This window comes from Capricornis sumatraensis, chromosome 9 (genome assembly GCF_032405125.1).
Source record: "Capricornis sumatraensis isolate serow.1 chromosome 9, serow.2, whole genome shotgun sequence".
In the NCBI taxonomy this organism is placed as follows: domain Eukaryota; kingdom Metazoa; phylum Chordata; class Mammalia; order Artiodactyla; family Bovidae; genus Capricornis; species Capricornis sumatraensis.
This window is the reverse complement of record NC_091077.1, coordinates 44,164,081-44,184,229: the sequence shown is the minus strand read 5'-3', so window position 1 is coordinate 44,184,229 and position 20,149 is coordinate 44,164,081. Positions and strand designations below refer to the sequence as shown.

Sequence of the window (20,149 nt, the reverse complement as noted above, 5' to 3'; positions counted from 1 at the left end):
CCAGTACTCTTGCCTGGAAAATCCCATGGATGGAGGAGTCTGGTAGGCTGCAGTCCATGAGGTCGCTAAGAGTCGGACACGACTGAGCAACTTCACTTTCACTTTTCACTTTCATGCATTGGAGAAGGAAATGGCAACCCACTCCAGTGTTCTTGCCTGGAGAATCCCAGGGGCAGGGGAGCCTGATGGGTTGACGTCTATGGGGTTGCACAGAGTTGGACACGACTGAAGTGACTTAGCAGCAGCAGCAGCAGATATGCAGATGACACCACCCTTATGGCAGAAAGTGAAGAGGAACTAAAACACCTCTTGATGAAAGTGAAAGAGGAGAGTGAAAAAGTTGGCTTAAAGCTCAACATTCAGAAAACGAAGACCATGGCATCTGGTCTCATCACTTCATGGGAAATAGATGGGGAAACAGTGGAAACAGTGTCGGACTTTATTTTTGGGGGCTCCAAAATCACTGCAGATGGTGACTGCAGCCATGAAATTAAAAGATGCTTACTTCTTGGAAGGAAAGTTATAACCAACCTAGATAGCATATTCAAAAGCAGAGACATCACTTTGCCAACAAAGGTCCATCTAGTCAAAGCTATGGTTTTTCCAGTAGTCATGTATACATGTGAGAGTTGGACTGTGAAGAAAGCTGAGCGCCGAAGAATTGATGCTTTTGAACTGTGGTGTTGGAGAAGACTCTTGAGAGTCCCTTGGACTGCAAGGAGATCCAACCAGTCCATCATAAAGGGGATCAGTCCTGGGTGTTCTTTGGAAGGAATGATTCTAAAGCTGAAACTCCAGTACTTTGGCCACCTCATGCAAAGAGTTGACTCATTGGAAAAGACTCTGATGCTGGGAGGGATTGGGGGCAGAGGAAAGGGGACAACAGAGGATGAGATGGCTAGATGGCATCACGGACTCGACAGATGTGAGTTTGAGTGAACTCCGGGAGTTGGTGATGGACAGGGAGGCCTGGTGTGCTGCAATTCATGGGATCGCAAAGAGTCAGACACGACTGACTGAACTGAACTGAGAAGATATCCAGGATATTTAACTGAGGAAATGAACTTAACGGTATATACAGTATGTTATCTTTTGCATAAAAAGTACATGTATTTTAATATATATTTATGACACATCTTGGGGAAGGTTAAGGGATTGCCTCCAGAACTGGAGTAGTTGAAGGTCAGAGATGCGGGTGCCAATTATTTTTCACTCTACTTTATCATAGTTCATTTTGGGTTTTGCATGACTACATTTCCTGATTTATATAGATACATAGACAAAATCTATATAGTTTAGCTTTAAAGAATATGTTGTCACTTCAGATTATATGAAGAAAAAATAATGATTCTGATGAATTTAGAACTAATAAATTCATTAGTCCTAATAAATTTAGGACCATCTTTTAGGACTAATAAAAACATTTTCATATGCACATTCTTTATAGTTTATCAAAAAGCTCCTAAAATCCTTGAATTTTATTTTAAAAAGTCTTTAAAATGCTTCCTTCAAAATTAGTAGAAAGTGAAAGGAAAAAAACCCCCAGCTTTCCATGAAGGCCCTAGGTGGAAAGAAAACAGATAAGAAACAGGAAATTATAAAGTGTTTTCCAAATAATGAACCCAAAGTAGTTTCTCTGGATAGTTACCATATTCGTGTAACTATGAGACACTTTGAAAATCCTGTCTAGTCTGAAGCTGGATTTACAAAAGGCAGAGGAACCAGAGATCAAATTGTCAACATCCGCTGGATCATAGAAAAAGCAAGAGAGTTCCAGAAAAACATCTACTTTTACTTTATTGACTACGTCAAAGCCTTTGACTGTGCGGATCACAACAAACTGGAAAATTCTTAAAGAGATGGGAATACCAGACAACCTGATCTGCCTTCTGAGAAATCTGTATGCAGGTCAAGAAGCTACAGTTAGAACTGGACATGGAACAACAGACTGGTTCCAAATCGGGAAAGGAGTTTGTCAAGGCTGTATATTGTCACCCTGCTTATTTAACTTATATGCAGAGTACATCATGAGAAATGCTGGGCTGGATGAAGCACAAGCTGGCATCAAGATTGCTGGGAGAAATATCAATAACCTCAGATATGCAGATGACACCACTCTTATGGCACAAAGCAAAGAACTAAAGAGCCTCTTGATGAAAGCCTCTCCTCTTTCAGAGGAAAGTGAAAAAGTTGGCTTAAAACTCAACATTCAGAAAACGAAGATCATGGCATCTGGTCCCATCACTTCATGGCAAATTGGAGGGGGCTCCAAAATCACCGCAAGATGGTGACTGCAGCCTTGAAATTAAAAGACAGTTGCTCCTTGGAAGACAAGCTATGACCAACCTAGATAGCCTATTAAAAAGCAGAGACATTACTTTACCAACAAACGTCTGTCTAGTCAAAGCTATGGTTTTTCCAGTAGTCATGTATGGATGTGAGAGTTGGACTATAAAGAAAGCTGAGCACTGAAGAACTGATGCTTTTGAACCGTGGTGTTGGAGAAGACTCTTGAGAGTCCCTTGGACTGCAAAGAGATCCAAGCAGTCAATCCTAAAGGAAATCAGCCCTGAATACTTATTGGAAGGACTGATGTTGAAGCTGAAACTCCAATACTTTGGCCACCTGATAGGAAAAGCTGACTCAATGGAAAAGACCCTGATGCCGGGAAAGATTGAAGGCGGGAGGAGAAGGGGAGGACAGAGGATGAGACGGTTGGATGGCATCAGCGACTCGATGAACAGGAGTTTGAGTACTCTCCGGGTGTTGGTGACAGACAGGGAAGACTGGCGTGCTGCAGTCCGTGGGGTTGCAAGGAGTTGGACACGACTGAGCGACTGAACTGAACTGAGTCTGTAACTATGATTTAGTCTCCATAAAATTATAGCTTGCTCTGACTGGCACGGATGTTAAGAACTGAAGGAAAGTGTTTGGACTGTCCTGAAGAAAGTACTAATGGTAGAAGCTGTTGAGATGAGGAAGAAAAAAGGGCTGGCTTGGCTCGTGGAAGTTCATGCGAGGTTTTAGGCGGCCTCCTGCACAGAAACTCCCGGCAAACTTCCCTTTTCGGCCGGAGCTGAGGAGGGTCTCGTAACTGACCCCGGGCTTCGAGGTCAGCACCTGACAGAGGGTCTGGGGGCTTCAGCCACACCCTTAGCAGGGGCTGACAGACTGCTCTCCTGAGCCCCAGAACCGGTAGATCCGGCTGAGCCCGGCCCCGCCCTCCCGAACCTCACTAGCGGCCGCGCGCCGGGGTGTGCAGGCCGGGCCCTGCCCAGCCGGCCCGGCCCTGCCCAGCCGGCCCTGTGAGACGCTGCCGCCGGGACTCTGGCCTAGGCCACCTGAGCTAGTACCCGGCTTGCCCCGGGTCTTCGGATCCGGCGGCAGCGCACGTCACCACCGTCAGCGTCACCCCCCAACGCAGCAGGCCCCGTAGCCCTCCGTTTTTGTGGCAGGGAGGGGCGCGGCGTCGCCACGTGACGCTCTCGTCCCCGCCCGGCCCTGGTCACATGGGTGGCGCGGCCGCCGCGTCAGTCACAGTCCTGGCTGCGGTAGTCGAGCCGCCGTCGCCAGCGGACGGGGCGGGGGAGCCCAGTGCCAGGTCCTCGTCAGCCCGCCCCTGTCGCCTCAGCCGGCCGTCGGGGGCTAGGCCCGACAGTCATGGAGCGGGGCGGGACCTCCGCCTGTGGTGTGTGAGGTACGTCGCCGCCGCCTGCGCTGTTTGAGACCTCTCGAGCCGCCGCCGCCGCCGCCGCCGCCCGGAGCTCCTCGCCCTTGGCAGCCTGTCGCCGCCCCCCCGGCGGGCTCGAATGCGCGTCCCGTGAAGGTGCAGGCTCGGCGCCGCCTCTGCCGCAACAGGGAAATGGTTCGGGCCTAGCGGAGCCGGGACTGGAGGTGAGAACAGCAGACGGACTGACTGAGGGCCGGGCCGGCCGCGGGGAGGGGTGGGGGGAGGGGAAAACAGGGTTCGCCTGGGGGCTCTGAGAGACCTTCCAGGTTAGGGCTGCTCGATCCGGCTTCTTCCCTCGTCTTCGCCTTCCACTCCCGACCCTCAAAAAAAAAAAAAAAAGAAGAAAGAAAAGAAAAATTTAAAGGCTAACCCAATCCTAACAAAAATTCCCAGAAAGCCATCTTCACCGTTTCTCCTTTCGTCCCTAATCCGTTCCTTCCCTCAGAAATTCATCATCGACTGATCTGTTACTTTTTAATACCCTCCTCAATTTCAAGTTATTTCTAGTTAAAAGAGAGAATAGGCCTGGGTTCTGGCTATCATTACCCAACTAGTTCTCGCTTTCCTTCTCGCGATCCTGCGCACGTCCTCCTCCTCCTCCTCCTCCTCCTCCTCCTCCTCCTCCTCCTCCTCCCCCCCCCCCGCAAAAAAGAAAAAAAAAGGAAAAAAAATTTCCGCCTTCGACTGGCGAAGGGGATTGACTAAAAATGGGAATATGGGGGTGTAATACTTGAATAGCCCCCATAACTTCTGAATCGCCCTGCTATCTAGTTACCCCGATAGCTTGTATTTGGGTATTGATGTGTAGGCCTTCCCTCCAGCTGCCTGTGCCCGGGGTTAATCTCGTAATTGACGTCAGTGCTTTGTTCCTTCCACTTTGCTGTTCCTTCCACTCTTTGAGGATGGATCATGGGATATAGGAGTTTGAGGAGCATCCTTATTGTTTTTTCTTTCACAAACGATATCATTTATAGGAAGTTGAAGGTACAGATGTGAAATGCTTGCGTATAGAGTTCAGCCTAAGACGAAGAGTTCTATTTAGGGTTCTCAGACAGTTGCAATTCAGAATCGTGCGATTTCTTTTCTGCTGACCTGTTGGAGATTTTAAACTAAGGCCAGTCCCTTTTCCAGTTACCATTACTTTTCCTGACGGAATTTAGGCTACAGTTGTTTGTGAATAGGATGTTTGTAAATGTGACGTTTAAAATGTGTCTTGTGTTTGAGGGCTCAAATGTTAAAAGCACAGAGCTTTGTTTCCATATTGATTCTGCAAAGCTTTGTAAAGTGCTCCTTTTATTTAACAGTCCTTTAACTTACTAAAATTGAAATATTTATGAGAACTTTCTTGATTTTGTGTTTAATAAAGAGCCTCTGTGGCCAGTGAATCTTGCCTAGAATCATCTTTGGTCTTATGTTCCTGAAGAAGTGTTGGCAAGTGGCCATCTGGTTTTTAACAAAGCTGGCTTCTTTAAATTGCTCAGGTTTATTTTACTTTTTCATCACTGCCTCTTTCAGTCTCCAAACACACAAAAAAAGTTATTTTAAATTCTCTTTTAGCCTTAACTTACCTGAAGCAATTAAAAAATTGTGTGTGTGTGTGTTTAACACCAGCAGTTTCATTCAGTTTATGGTGGCTTGCAGGCTCACGACTTTGGTTTTTGTTAGCTCTACAGGAACAGTAGCCAGATTTTGCTTTAAATAAAATTCTCTGTCAGGTGGGGACAAGACAGGATGTTTGTGAATGACCAAACCTTTATGGTTTGATTAAAAAAAGAGCTTAGCTGTATTCATTGGAAAATAGTCTACCATTTTGAGGTGTAAAGGTGATTCTACAGTGCTCTGAAGCTGTGTAATTAAGTATTCTTAAAGATAGCATCTTTTCATTTAGATTCAGTTTCTGCTTGTCAGATGATGTACATTCCCTTCTCTGGGCCCTTAAGATGTTGTACCTCTTTGTGAGAGCTGATGCATTCTGCTTTTTATTGTGATTTTTTAATAGGTCTGTTGTGTCTTTAGAGCAAGGACTGTATATCTTTGTGTCCTCCCCAATATTTTATACAGTTATTAGGTTGAATTTGAATGGGATATCCAACCCAAGATTTCACAAAAGGGTACCCCTAAAAAAATCATATGAGCAAGTGACCAGTATCTGAAGGGGAAAAAGTAACTATCAGCTACAGAAGATGACAGAAGGTGAAGACGTCTAAAATTATGTATCTTTTGTTTTTAAGGGTTAAGGTAAATGTCATAGTTTTATTTGTACCTGAGAGGAACAAAGAAAACAGGTGTTTCTTTTGTGACCATCTACTGGTTTAGAATGGAGTCCAAAATGTATGAGGCCTTCTCTTCAATTTTTTTTTTTTCATAAAAATCAAAGAGGTATTCCTAAGTATCAAATGAAGGTACACCTGGACAGTGACCCAGAAGTGAAGTGTGTATTATAAAAATAGATGACTTAGATTTTATTTGATTTTATTAGTTTTTTAATTTATTTTTTATCGAAGTATGTTGTGTTAATTTCCACTGTATAGCAGTGCCTCAGTTACATACATATATACATTATCTTTTTATATTCTTTTCCATTATGGTTTACTCCAGGATATTGAATATAGTTCTTTGTGCTGTACAGTAGGACCTTTGTGCTGTACAGTAGGATAAACATACAGAATGTTGATCCATTCTGTATGTAATAGTTTGCATCTACTAACCCTAAACTCCCAGTCCATCCCTCACCCTAGGTGTCCCCTCCCCAGGCACAAGTCTGTTCTCTATGTCTTTTGAGTCTGTTTCTGTTTTGTAGATAGGTTCATTTGTGCCATAGTTTAGGTTCCACATAAGTGGTATCTTATGTTATTTGCCTTTCTCTTTCTGACTTCACCTAGAATGATAATCTCTAGTTGTTTCCATGTTGCTGCAAATGGCATTATTTTGTTCTTTTTTATGACCGAGTAATATTCCATTGTGTATATATGCACCACATCTTCTTTATCCATTCATCTGTCAATGAACATTTAGGTTGTTTCCATGTCTTGGCTATTGTGAATAGTGTTGCAGTGAACATAAGATGCATGTATCATTTTGAATTATAGTTTTTGGCCAAGAGTGTGGTTGTTGGATCATATGGTAGATTTTATTTTTTAGTTAAGCTTTATTCTACAGATTCTTAGAGCTATTCTTATTCTTACTATAAAATCTTTTCTGTATAATATATATAGTTTTTTTAACTTTTTAACCCCCCAGTCTTCATTATGCTTTTCCTACTTCCTTTTTTATTTCCTCTAAGTTGGAACAATTATATTTGATCTCTGGGATGGTGTGTGCCAGTCTCAGTTATTATGGAATAAGGTATAGTCAGTGGCTAAAAACCACTTAAAGCTAACTTGACTTGTTATCTTGCTACCTTTCTCTTTGGTTTAAGAAAAGCACCCCTACACTTGTAGTTAACTCCTCACGCCCAGAAATTGACTCTATAAATAGACTGTTCTGGATAAAGCCAGTATGGTTTGGCTACCCAGATACTGTCGTGATCTGTCCTGGAACTGGGCTTCCTCAGCTTCTTTGACTTTTTCTTTTTGTCATCATTAGGATGGGGACAATTTTATGGAAAGGTGAGTACAGTCAGTGCTCTTCATAGATAGGTCTTCCCACCTCTTTCCAGTTGCTATCATTCCTTCTATCTGAAATATCACTTTTCCTCTTTTAGTCCTACCTCTTTACATTTCACCATCTTTTAAGGCACAATGCAAATACCATTACCTTAAGTTTTACTTGACTCCACCCTACTCTAATTGTGCCCTATCTCCTTTGAGTCCTTGTATCACTGTATCTCTCTTAATAATTATGTGTTATGCATTAACTATGGAACTGTAGCACGTTGGATGACTTCAGGCACAGTCAGGGAAGACTCACTAGTAGAATAAAGACTGTTATACTGTATTATTGGGTGGTTCTAAGAATTAAAGCAATAATCCAATTTAAGATTTTACTTAAAAAATTAATAGTGATTCCTTAATATCATCACATATTGTAGTCATTGTTCAAATTTCCCTTACTTGAGTTTTTGTTTTAAACAGTCTGTCTGAATTAGGATCCAAAGAAGATTCATACATCATATTGGATTGATGTGTGTCTCAACTCTCTTTTCTTTTTTCCTCTATGGGTTCCTCACTGTCTTTTTGTTTTTATTCCTATGCAGTTGGTTTGTTAAAGAAACCAAGCCTTTGCCCATGAGATTTCACATAGTCTGGATTTTGCTGATTACATCCCTGTGGTTTCATGTAATATGTTCCTCTGTCCACTGTTTTTCCTGTAAATTGGTAGTTACATCTAGAAGCTTGATCCAGTTCAGACGTGAATTTTCTTTTTAATGGGAAGAATACTTCATAGGTAGAGTCCTGTACTTCCCATGTATTCTTGAACTCTCAGCCTGGCTTCTCATCCTAGCATGCCAGTAAAATTGCTCTTACCAAGGCCACCTTAACTTCTGCATGGTCAAATTGTATAGTCATTGCTTAGTCGTTTACGTCTTTCTATACTTGATATTGTTACCCATTGTCTCCTTGATAACTGTTTATTTACTTGACTTTTATGACTCTGTCCCTTTCCTGCCTTTTTTAGTACTAGCTGCCTCTTTGCAGATGCTTAATTCTCTGCTAATCATATTGACAGTTATGAATTTTCACCTTGACCTGTTTTCACTCTTCTGGGTGATTTCATCCATTTTTATTGCTGTAACTACCATCTTTAAGTGTTTTAAACTCACTAGAACTCTTTGATCCAACTGACTATCCCTCTTGAGGTTGCCCAATAGGTAACTTGTTTTAGTCAGGAAAATGACACATTCCTAACTTAAGCAAAAAGAATTTATTGGAATTCCCATGAATTCTCAGGAAGTCAATCAAGCCATAGGAGGACAGCTAGAAGTCAGGAAGAACTAGATCCAGAGGCTCCATGTGAGGTCAAGAGTATCCTCTGTATCTCACAAGATACTTTTTTTTTTTTTCTACAAGATGCTATTTGTGTGTTGAGTTAGTTCTCTTCTGCTGCCGATCAACTTTAATACTTACTAGTGTCTTGAGTTTTAAATCTTGTATCTTCTGCCATCAGAGAGGCTGACCTGATTCTTAATCTCAGATCTCAATAAAGGGACTCATTAGGTTATATGTCCACCTCTGGACCACAGCTTTGGCTACAGGGTTGCATCCTGCAGAGAAGAGGAATAAAGGACACGCTAAAACAGTTGTCCAGTTCGTTCATTCCATGGCTATTTAGTACACACAGAGTCCTACTTTTCTTATATATATTTAATATTTTGTTTAATATAATATCACTATCTATACCAGCAAACACTCATCTCTGCTACGGAAATAACCCAAATCATATCTACTTACTGCATCCAGAGGTCATTGTTCTCTGAGTCCAGATTCTAAAGGTGATACTCCTTGTTAATCAGGCCTAGATATGCTTTGTCACAGGTCTGAAAATTGTGGAGTAAATACTAAATTTAAGCATTCCTAACATAACTGATACACGGTGATAGGGGAAAAAAAAACCCTGAAACTCTTAGGAGGGGAAGGGAAAGGAAGGTATCATTGTTCCAAAACTTACACCATGTCTTGCTGGACAGGTACAGTATAAGGTGAATGATAGAACTGGCAAATTACATGGGCCTTCATTTGCTGACTTATTTCCTTGCAAATGGAGTGAGTTTTTTGATGAGCCAAATGAAGATGAAGATTTTCAGTTCTGTCCACTAGAAAGATTTTCCTTTTCTGTTGTTTTAGGTTGAGGCTTACACTTAGAAGGCATTTGAAAGAATTTTAGAAGAGGGCAGTTCTGTTGCCTTCACACAATGATTGACACGTTATGGTTGGTAGGTCCAGTGCTGCCTGCTTTTGTATGGCCTGAGAGCTGAGAGTGGTTTTAACATTTTTAAAATGGTGAGAAAAAAATCAAAAGAAGAATATTTTGTGGTATATGAGAATTATAGGAAGCTCAAAATTCAGTGTCCCTGAATAAAAGTTTTACCGGAGCACAGATAGCACACCCATTTGTTCACTTATTATATGTAAGTGCTTTTGCTACTACAGTGGCAGAGTTGAGTAGTCCTAACTTTATGCCTATAAAGTCAAAAATATTTACTTTTAAAAAGTTTGTCAACTTCTGTCTTAGCAGATCAAATGGCCCTTAGTGGATATTTTAGTCTGAGGATTGCCTTAGGGTTGAGGAGTTAGTTACAAGGTCCTGTTTACTGTGATGACTGTTAGGGTATTTTTTGTTTGATTGTATGTATATGTGTCTATTTGTATGTATGTATATGTGTAGATATATGTATATGTGCGTATAGGTCTGTTTATACACACATACTTGCATATATAGATAGATATTTAAATAAAACAGGTGGGGTCTGCACATTGGCCTAGCTTTAGTTAAAAATTCAAACTTTACCTGTCAACTGTACCCTGTAGGTAAGATCACACTCTAGCTTCTGTTGTAACGTAGTTGCTCTTAGTACATCTGTGTGAATGGGTGAGAGAATTTGGAGAACTGGGCGTGAGTGAGCTTCTAGGACTAGAAGCTGATCAGATAGTCCCCATAAGTTTTAATTATGTTGAATTTAACTATTCTACTACTTCTCAATCCCCTCACTCCTAAATTCTGTTTTCCTTCCTCAGAGATTATACCACTATCATTTTTCCTAGAAACCTGCAGGTTGTCCTTGATTCCTGTTTTACTTCTCACATCTGTCTATCCCTAAGATTCTACCTCCATAAAATCTTTGAATCCAAGCCCTTTATCTACATTATCAACACTCCTACCATTACTGTCTTAATCCATGCTTTCATTTCTTACCTGGGTTATTGCAATAGTCTTCTCATTTGTTACCTTGTAATCTACTTCATCCTTTACCAGAGTGATTTTTTTTTTTTCCCCTCAAATTGCAAATTCACTTCTCCTTGAACTCCTTAGTAGTGTGGCATTTTCTGTAGTATTCCAACTGGGGATTCTTGTACATTAGTGAATTTTATGTTAACTTCTAAAGGACTGATTTATAGCCAAGTAATCATTTGGGAGTTTAGATTTTGTTTGTTTATTAGATTTTGTTTATTAACATGTTTGTGCCAAGTTATAAAGCATTATAACTAATGCTTTAAAGCATCATTATACTAATGATGCTCAGGCAGGGCAAGACGGTGAGTTAAATTGGATCATGTATATGTTAATATAAACCTGGGCTAGTAGTATTATATTTTCACTGTGAGGTGTATCTGGTAGATCCCATCTTGTAATTAATCAATATGAAACAATTTGTTTGCAGTGTGAGTGTTTTATTCAAACTTCAGCAGTCATTATTCTATATATACATTTAACATAGTTTTCATTAAGTTACATGCATGCTCAGTCGTGTCTGATTCTTTGCAACCCCATGGACTATAGCCCACCAGGCTCTTCTGTACGTGGGATTATCCCTTCAAGAATGTTAGAGTGGATTGCCATGAAGGTACGAAACCACAAGTGAACAAGAAAGATTGCCAGAGTTAGCAAGTAAAGCCTCCTTAAAATTGACATTTAAGGACTACTAGCTGGTATGGTGCAGAAGGCAATGGGCACCCCACTCCAGTACTCTTGCCTGGAAAATCCCATGGACGGAGGAGCCTGGTAGGCTGCAGTCCATGGGGTCGTGAAGAGTCGGACATGACTGAAGCGACTTAGCAGCAGCAGCAGCAGCAGAACCTTATTAACAAGAATTTAGGGTAATTAGGGTAGGGGCTGATGTAAGTTTACAAGCCTTGAGTATACTTTCAGTCAATATGTTAGCATTTTTTCTCTCACCTTTTTTTTTTTTTTTAAAGTATTCTAAGGCACTAAATGGGCTTCCCAGTGCCGATAGTAGTATAGAACCCGCCTGCCAATGCAGGAGATGTAAGAGACACAGGTTCGATCCCTGGGTCCAGAAGATCCCCTGGAGGAGGGCATGGCAGCCCACTTCAGTATTCTTGCCTGGAGAATCCCCACAGATGGAAGAGTGTGGTGGGTTACAGTTCATAAGGTCGCAAAGAGTTGGACATGAATATGACGCGACAGCACGCAGGCAAAGCACTAAAATATATTTCAGGAAATTCAGATACTTTTTTACCACTTGTCTTGGAAATAAGCAGGTGAAGATGAAATTGATTAGAAAGAATTCCTTTTTAGTGTTAATTCTAAAGAACCTTTGCTATGTAATGCTTTTTAACTTTTGCTGAATTTGCTAGATGCATTTTTGAGTAATAAAACTTTTATTTAGCCTTTTGGACCTGTGTTATTTTCTCTTGGCTTCCTCAGGTCCTATAAATGAAAGCAGTCTTGCAGTACTTTTTGAGCCGATCGTTTCTTTCTGAGTGTTGTTACTGAAACACTCAGTTTTCATACCATCTCAGTTTGCCAAGTATGATGCTGAGATTTTACAGTCTAGCACTTATATTTGGTGAACATTTGAGAGTACAGGGTTTAAGTAAAAATAGAAATTAATCATTTCTATACTTGTGTTTCTTTTTTTTGTTTGTTTTGTTTTTCTTTTAGAGAAATTGCTTTAAAAACAACAGAATTTGTGAAGTATCAATAGTAATGATTTATTGGGTTTATAATGTATTGAATGCGGGAAAAAGAAAACCTACTGTCTTATTGTTGTGAAATGTAAGCAGGTCTTAAGAAACGGGAGACTGTGTGGGTAAAAAAAGATGGGCAACATATCTGAAACACAACTTTTAGTAAGTACTCTCACTGCCTCTTTGGCTCTTGAGGCTTTAAGACTTTAGTGTTATCTTTATAAAATTCATCAAGTGTTTTGAGTATATATCTGTTGTATGCCAGCCATTATGTTAAGTGCTAGAGAGGAGAGAGGGGAAGTTAAATGATATCTTTAGTTCTTTCTCTCTAGAGGCTTATAATATGGAGATGAGTAGAGAAAGCAGGTAGAAGAATAACAATAATGTGAGGCAAATGTTAGTGCCAAATGAAATACGAAGAAATGTTTCAGAAAGTAAATGAGTTTAGGTCCCAGAGGATTCTTAGAGACCTTCTTGAAGGAGGGGTGCTATGTGATAAACTTTCAAATGGATGTATATGGAAATGGAGAGAAGGAAGGACGTTATATGTAGAGGGACTAGTTTGAGCAAAGACCTGGATCTGAATATGTGTAGGTTATTTTTGGGCTCAGATAAGTACTGAAGTCTTTATAAAAGTAGATAGAAATTGGACTTTGGACAGCTTTGCAACCTGAGATAAAATTGTTAGATTTCCATAGAGAGGAGAGTTATTAATGACTTTTAAGTAGAAAATGTCTTAATTAGATCTGTTTTATAAAGTTGTAAAGATAATTATTGGTTCGTACATAAGTTTCCAATAAGATACCTTTGCAGGTTTTAGATATTTGTGTGCTTTCAAAGTAAGAAACTGAGTCAAAAGATTTTCTTCTTTATAGAGAGATTTCTAAAATTTGACTTTTAACTATTCTTTCCACCCATTTATTTATCTTCAAAGATAAAGGTGGACTTCTCAGTTTGATTTGTTTATATGTTTTTAGAGTGGTAGCACAGTTTTTTGAGATAAATTTAAACGAATTAAGTTTGGTTTAAACATTTCTCAAGTATTAGTAAATGCCCAAAGTATAGTTTTATTTCGTTATGTTTCTAAAACAGCTTCAGGGCATGTCACTATGCAGGATTACTTACTAAGGGAAGCAGGAGCGTTTAGTTTTAGTACTGAGAGAAACATTATCTAAAGAGAGGCAGCTGGCTACAAGTAATATGAATACTCATATTCTAATGCTTACACTTAAGTGTGAGCATACTTGTGTATGTAATAAGCATTTCTGCTCTTCAATTAAGGTTTTAAATTGTCTAATATTTTAAAAAGAGCAACTCAGTTTGTTAGTAATGAATTTGACAAATAGTGTTTCAGATTGGATACTGCTTAATAACATAATAAACCTTGAATGTGATACTGTTTGATTTCTAAGGTGAGGAAGTATCATTAAAGTATCAGAGTTGTATATATAGCTTAACAAATTAGTAAAGAAATACATTTCAGTTCTTGTCAATCTCAAATCATTAAATGCAAATGTTAAGAATCTACTAAGTTAAAATGTGTTGCAGAATAGTGTCTGACTTTAGTGTGGTATAAAATGCTAATTGTTTCAATTTTGAAGTATTAGTATTTTAAAAAATTATTTTTTTGGCTGCTTCAGTCATGTCTTAGTTGCGGCATCCAGGGTCTTCTTTGCATCATGTAGGATCTTTTGTTAACGGTGCACAAACTCTCATTGTGGTGTGTGGACTCAGTAGTTGCGGTGCTCTGTCCTAGTTGTGCCAAGGCATGTGGGGTCTTAGTTACCTGACCAGGGATTGAACTTGCATCCACTACACAGCATGGTGGATTCTTAACCATTGGACCACCAGGGAAGTCCCCAAATAATAGTGTTTTGTGGTATTAGGTAAAGGATATCATGATCTCAAGATATTATCTCCTAATAAATAGATAATCACTCCTTTTTTATCAGGTTGTGAAGTTCATTAGCTTACTTATTTGGTTGTCTGCTAGGTTATATTCAGGTATGCGATGCTGGAAAACACATTCACGGATTATTGTCTAGTGGAAGAGGAAATACTAATGAACATCAAAACAAGTTTATACTTAATTGTGATCAGGTACTCTGAAGAATTATCTGCATGAATTTCCTCAAGCTGGAAGGAGTACCACAAGTTCAAGAAACCCGAAAACAGCCCTTAGTGGGAGCTAGGAGGGGAGGGTGTCAGGATATAAAATGAATCTGATGAGATACATAGGCAGGAGTCACATCAGGAGAAAGTCAAGTCCTGGCTTTGCAGGCCAATGTTAAGTACCTTAAAGTTTATCCTACAGGTGGAAAGCTTACTAAAAGTTTTTAATCAGGGTTTAAGTGACATAATCTGATTTGTGTTTTAAAAAGATCACTTTGACTGCTGTATAAAATATGGATTAGAGAGAGAAGAGGAAAACTAGGAGTCCCAATCAGAAGGCTCTAGCATTTGTCCAAGTCAGAGATAAAATGATGGCTTGTTTGAACAGTGGCAGTAGAGGAGAAAGTGAACTGATAAATACAAGATATATTTTGGAGGCTATGATTATGGATTGGATGTGGAGAGAGGTTGAAGGGAGGATTCAGCAAGAGCAGTTTGTTGGTAGAATGAGGATCACTGGAGCAGGAGTTGTTGAAGTGAAGGGAAAAGAGATCAAGAAATCAATTTTGGATGTACTGAGATTGATATTCCTCAGACAAAGAACATGATCAAACAGATCCCTGAATTTGTGGTTCTCTATCTCAGAAGAGAAAGGTGTGATGTGGAGCATATCTTGGTATTTGTAGTGTAGGCATATAGTTGGTATTTTAAGCCATGAGAATGTAGGGAAAGAATGTAAAGTTAATCAGAGACTGAATAAGACTCATGACTGAGTGCAGAGGAGCACCAATTTTTAAGAGGTCTGGTAGATAGAACGGAAGAACCTGATGCTAGGAAAACTGGGAGGTTATAGAGGCCAAAAGTATGTTAAGGAGCCATTAGTGGCTGAATATGTGGAATGGTAGGTCAACTAAAATGATAGAGTGTCTGTTGAATTTAGCAACTTGCAAATGAGTGTGATCTTGGCAAAGGAGTGGAATGTGGGAAGCTGGAAACAGAATGTTTCAAGGTTGGAAACAGAATGTTGCATAGTGATTGGATACATTTTAGAAAGCAGCTTGTGTGTATCAGTTAAAATAGATGCTCATTGCCTGAAACCTAGCAATTCCACTTGTAGGTATCTGTTCCAGAAAAACTCACTCAGTCATTGATACAAAGAAAAGTATATAAAAATTATCATTACAGCATTGTTTGTAATGGCAGAAAAAGAGGAAACAAATCTGGAGGGTGTATAATACAGCAGTGGAAATAAATTAACTACAGCCACATGAGTCAGGATGGATTAACTTCAACATAATGTTGAAAATTTTAAAGGCTCCGAGTCTTTATAGAGTATACCATTTTTAAAGGTTGAAAAATATGCATAACAATTCAATGTCTTATTTAGGGATTCATACATGTATAGTAAAAATATAAAGAAATTTATGAGAAAATGATTAACACCAAAATCAGAATAGTGGCTGTCAGGAAGGGAGCACAGGAGATGTGATCCAGGAGGGGTACACAGTAGCCTTCATTGGCAATGCTGTGTTTCCCAGGCAGCTTGGTAACCCAGGTATTCACTATATTGCTCCGAACACCTTTTGGGTAACTTGTAAATGAAACAAATGGTTGCAGAGAAAATGGAGAATAACCAAGAGTCCTTCCCATAGAGAATAGAGGAGAGGTAGAACGGTCGCTTGAGAGATCTATGGGATCAGGAAAGACTTTCTTTTTTTAAAGAAAACTATGTTTGAATGATGATAGAAAGGATTAATTAAAGAGAGAAAAGTTGAAGTTGCTGTAGAAAGGTCAGTTACTGATAAAAGTCTAGAAGAAGATAGCAAAATGGGCATAATTGTTCTTTGATAGATGCTTTTTCTTTTTTAGCCAGAGGAAAGAAGAAAATGGATGCAGTGCTGATAGTTTGAAAGTTGATGGTTGATTGATGAGAAGATTTCTCTCTGATCTTTAATCTTTTTAATCTTTGTTCAGTAAGACAAGGTCATTTGTGGAATGGAAGTTAGGAGGAAGAGTCATAGAGCCCCATGAAAATTCTTGTGAGGAATAGGAAAGAGCATTTGTCAGAGAAAAATAGTAAAATTTCTGGGAAGCTTTGAGGGCCTAGTTGAAAATGATTTATGAAACGTTATTATGAGAAGTTAGATGATATGTAAAGATATAATAAAGCAAGCAAAAATGGTATGGAATTGTCTTTGCTTCCATTTTTTTTTTACTATGTTATTTTTATTTTTTGGCCTTGTGGCATGGCATGTGGGATCTTAGTTCCCCAGCCAGGGATCTACCCCTCTTACCCTTACCCACATTGGATGCGCAGAGCCCTAACCACTGGAACACCAGAGAAGTCCCTTTACTAGTTAGTTTAACCCTGAAGGCTCTAGAAGTCTCGTCAGGTGAAGGTCCTTTCATGCAAAATTCTATTTTGGTACCTGATTTTTTTTTTTAATGTGTGCTTGGAAGATAAGCCCAGCTTAGTTTTAATTTTTAAATTGAAGGATAATTACTTTAGAGAATTTTGTTTTCTGTCAACTATCAACATGAATCAGCCATAGGTATACATATTTCCCCTCCCTCTTGAACCTCCCTTCCATCTCCCTCCCCATCCGAGGTACCTGATGTTTTGTTATTGTTGGCTTTGATCTCCACAGGTGTACAACCTGTTTCCCTTGCTTGTAGGAAATTACCTCTTCAGACTCTCTTTGGGTGAAGAAATGCTGTCAAATGAGGCAAGAGGAATTTCTATACCAGTGAGGCTTTTTGCTTTAACATAAAGTTACAGTTTAATAGCAGTTGTAATAAACTGGATTCTGAAATAATTGAAATCTTAGCTCAATTCTCATTTTGACTTTTGAAGTGTAAATCGTTTAATAATCGACACTAGTTAAAAAAAAAAACCTTGTAACATTGCAGACACTAGTTCTGAACATTTGAAAAAGGCAACTTAAAGGTCACATTTTACTCTTTCAACCATTTTTGAGGTTTTGAATTTTAAAAGTTTATAAAACTACATGTTTTTATTTAAAAAATTATAGGTGATGAATTTCTGGTTCACTGGGAATGCACCCTTTTTTAAACTATGAGTACTATATTTTCTTATTGTGGTTATATATATATATATATATAGTGAAATTTATTGTAGTACTTTTAAATGGACAGCTCAGTGGCATTATGTACATTTACAGTGTAGTGCAGCTATCACCGCTGTCCATTTTCAGGACATTTTCATCATCTTGAACAGAAGCTCCATACACGTTGAATGATAATTCCCTATTCCGTTATGCCTAGTATCTTGCAACCACCATTCTGCTTTCTGTCAATTTGCCTTTTTTACATACCTCATGTAAGTGACTGGCTTATTTCACTTAGCCTTGATATCCTCAAGCTTCATTCATGTTGTAGCATGTGTCAGAATTTCTTTCCTTTTTAAGGCTAAATTATATTTCTTTGTATGTGTATACCACATTTTGTTTGTCCATTCATCTGTTGGTGAGCACTTGGGTTGCTTCCACCTCTTGACTTCTGTGGATAATGCTGCTGTGAACATGGGGTGTACAAATACCTATTTTGAGTTCCTGCTTTCAGTCCTTTTGGCTATATACGTAAGTGTATGATTGCTGGATCATATGGTAATTCTATGTTATACTCTTTGAGTGAGCAACAAACTTTTCCACAGCAGCTGCACCATTTTACATTTTCACCGGCACTGCTCAGGGTTCTAACTTCTTCATATTCTTGCCAACATTTTTTTAACAAGATTTAAAAATGTTGATAGTAGCCATCCTAATGGGTGTGATGTTGTATCTTTTAGTTTGGATTTCCATTTCTCTAAAGACTGATGATGTTAAGGATCACTTCATGTGTTTATTGGCCATTTGTATATTTTCTTTGGAGAAAAGCTTGTTCAAGTCCTTTCTCCATTTTTTGATTGAGTCGTCTTGGCATTTTTGTGGAAAATTTGTTACAAATGTGAAGTATTGATATATTTCCAGACTCCTGGTTCTCTTTTGAGGTTTCTAGTAAATTTTGAAATTGAGAAGTGTGTGTCTTCCAGCTTTCTTCTTTTGCAAGATTGCTTTGACTATTCTGGAACTCCTGAATTTCCATGTGAATTTTAGTATCATCTCATCAATTTCTGTAAAGAAGTGAGCTGGGATAGTAATAGGGACTCTGTAGAATCTGTGGATCAATTAAAGGAGTATCTTCATCTTAATAAATCCTCAAATCCATGAATAAGATTGTTCCCATTTTTTTTTAGATCTTTAATTTCTTTCAATAATGTTTTGTAGTTTTCAGAGTTTGAATTTTGCTGTTCTTTTGTTAATTTTTTTCTGAGTATTTGTGTGTATGTGTGTGATATTGTAAATGGAATTGTTTTCTTAATTTCATTTTTGGTTTGTTTATTGTAATTTATAGAAGTTGAATTCATTTTTTTCTGTATATTGATCTTTTTTTTTATTTTTATTTTTACTTTATTTTACTTTACAATACTGTATAGGTTTTGCCATACATTGACATGAATCCAGCACGGGTGTATATGCGTTCCCAAACATGAACCCCCCTCCCATCTCCCTCTCCATAACATCTCTCTGGGTCATCACCATGTACCAGCCCCAAGCATACTGTATCCTGCGTCGGACATAGACTGGTGATTCAATTCTTACATGATAATACACATGTTACAATGCCATTCTCCCAAATCATCCCACCCTCTCCCTCTCCCTCAGAGTCCAAAAGTCCGTTATACACATCTGTGTCTTTTTTGCTGTCTTGCATACAAGGTCGTCATTGCCATCTTTCTAAATTCCATATATATGTGTTAGTATACTGTATTGGTGTTTTTCTTTCTGGCTTACTTCACTCTGTATAATCGGCTCCAGTTTCATCCATCTCATCAGAACTGATTCATATGTATTCTTTTTAACGGCTGAGTAATAGTCCATTGTGTATATGTACCACAGCTTTCTTATCCATTCATCTGCTGATGGACATCTAGGTTGTTTCCATGTCCTGGCTGTTATAAACAGTGCTGCGATGAACATTTGGGTACATGTGTCTCTTTCAATTCTGGTTTCCTCGGTGTGTATGCCTAGCAGTGGGTTTGCTGGGTCATAAGGTAGTTCTATTTGCAATTTTTTAAGGAACCTCCACACTGTTCTCCATAGTGGCTGTACTAGTTTGCATTCCCACCAACAGTGTAAGAGGGTTCCCTTTTCTCCACACCCTCTCCAGCATTTATTGCTTGTAGACTTTTGGATCGCAGCCATTCTGACTGGTGTGAAGTGGTACCTCATTGTGGTTTTGATTTGCATTTCTCTAATAATGAGTGATGTTGAGCATCTTTTCATGGGTTTGTTAGCCATCCATATGTCTTCTTTGGAGAAATGTCTATTTAGTTCTTTGGCCCATTTTTTGATTGGGTCATTTATTTTTCTGGAATTGAGCTGCATAAGTTGCTTGTATATTTTTGAGATTAGTTGTTTGTCAGTTGCTTCATTTGCTATTGTTTTCTCCCATTCAGAAGGCTGTCTTTTCACCTTGCTTATAGTTTCCTTTGTTGTGCAGAAGCTTTTAATTTTAATTAGATCCCATTTGTTTATTTTTGCTTTTATTTCCAGTATTCTGGGAGGTGGATCATAGAGGATCCTGCTGTGATTTATGTCGGAGAGTGTTTTGCCTATATTCTCCTCTAGGAGTTTTATAGTTTCTGGTCTAACATTTA

The 20,149-nt window shown here is 39.0% G+C and overlaps 1 protein-coding gene across 1 annotated transcript in view; it reads left to right on the top strand.

Annotated features, from left to right (window-relative positions):
- Positions 1–3,837: 3,837 nt before the first annotated feature.
- AFF4 (ALF transcription elongation factor 4) overlaps positions 3,838–20,149 on the top strand; it is a 75,641-nt gene continuing 59,329 nt past the window's right edge. The window contains exon 1 of the mRNA XM_068979731.1: positions 3,838–3,894. The gene's annotated coding sequence lies outside the window, so the exon portion shown is untranslated. The remainder of the gene's footprint in view (positions 3,895–20,149) is intronic.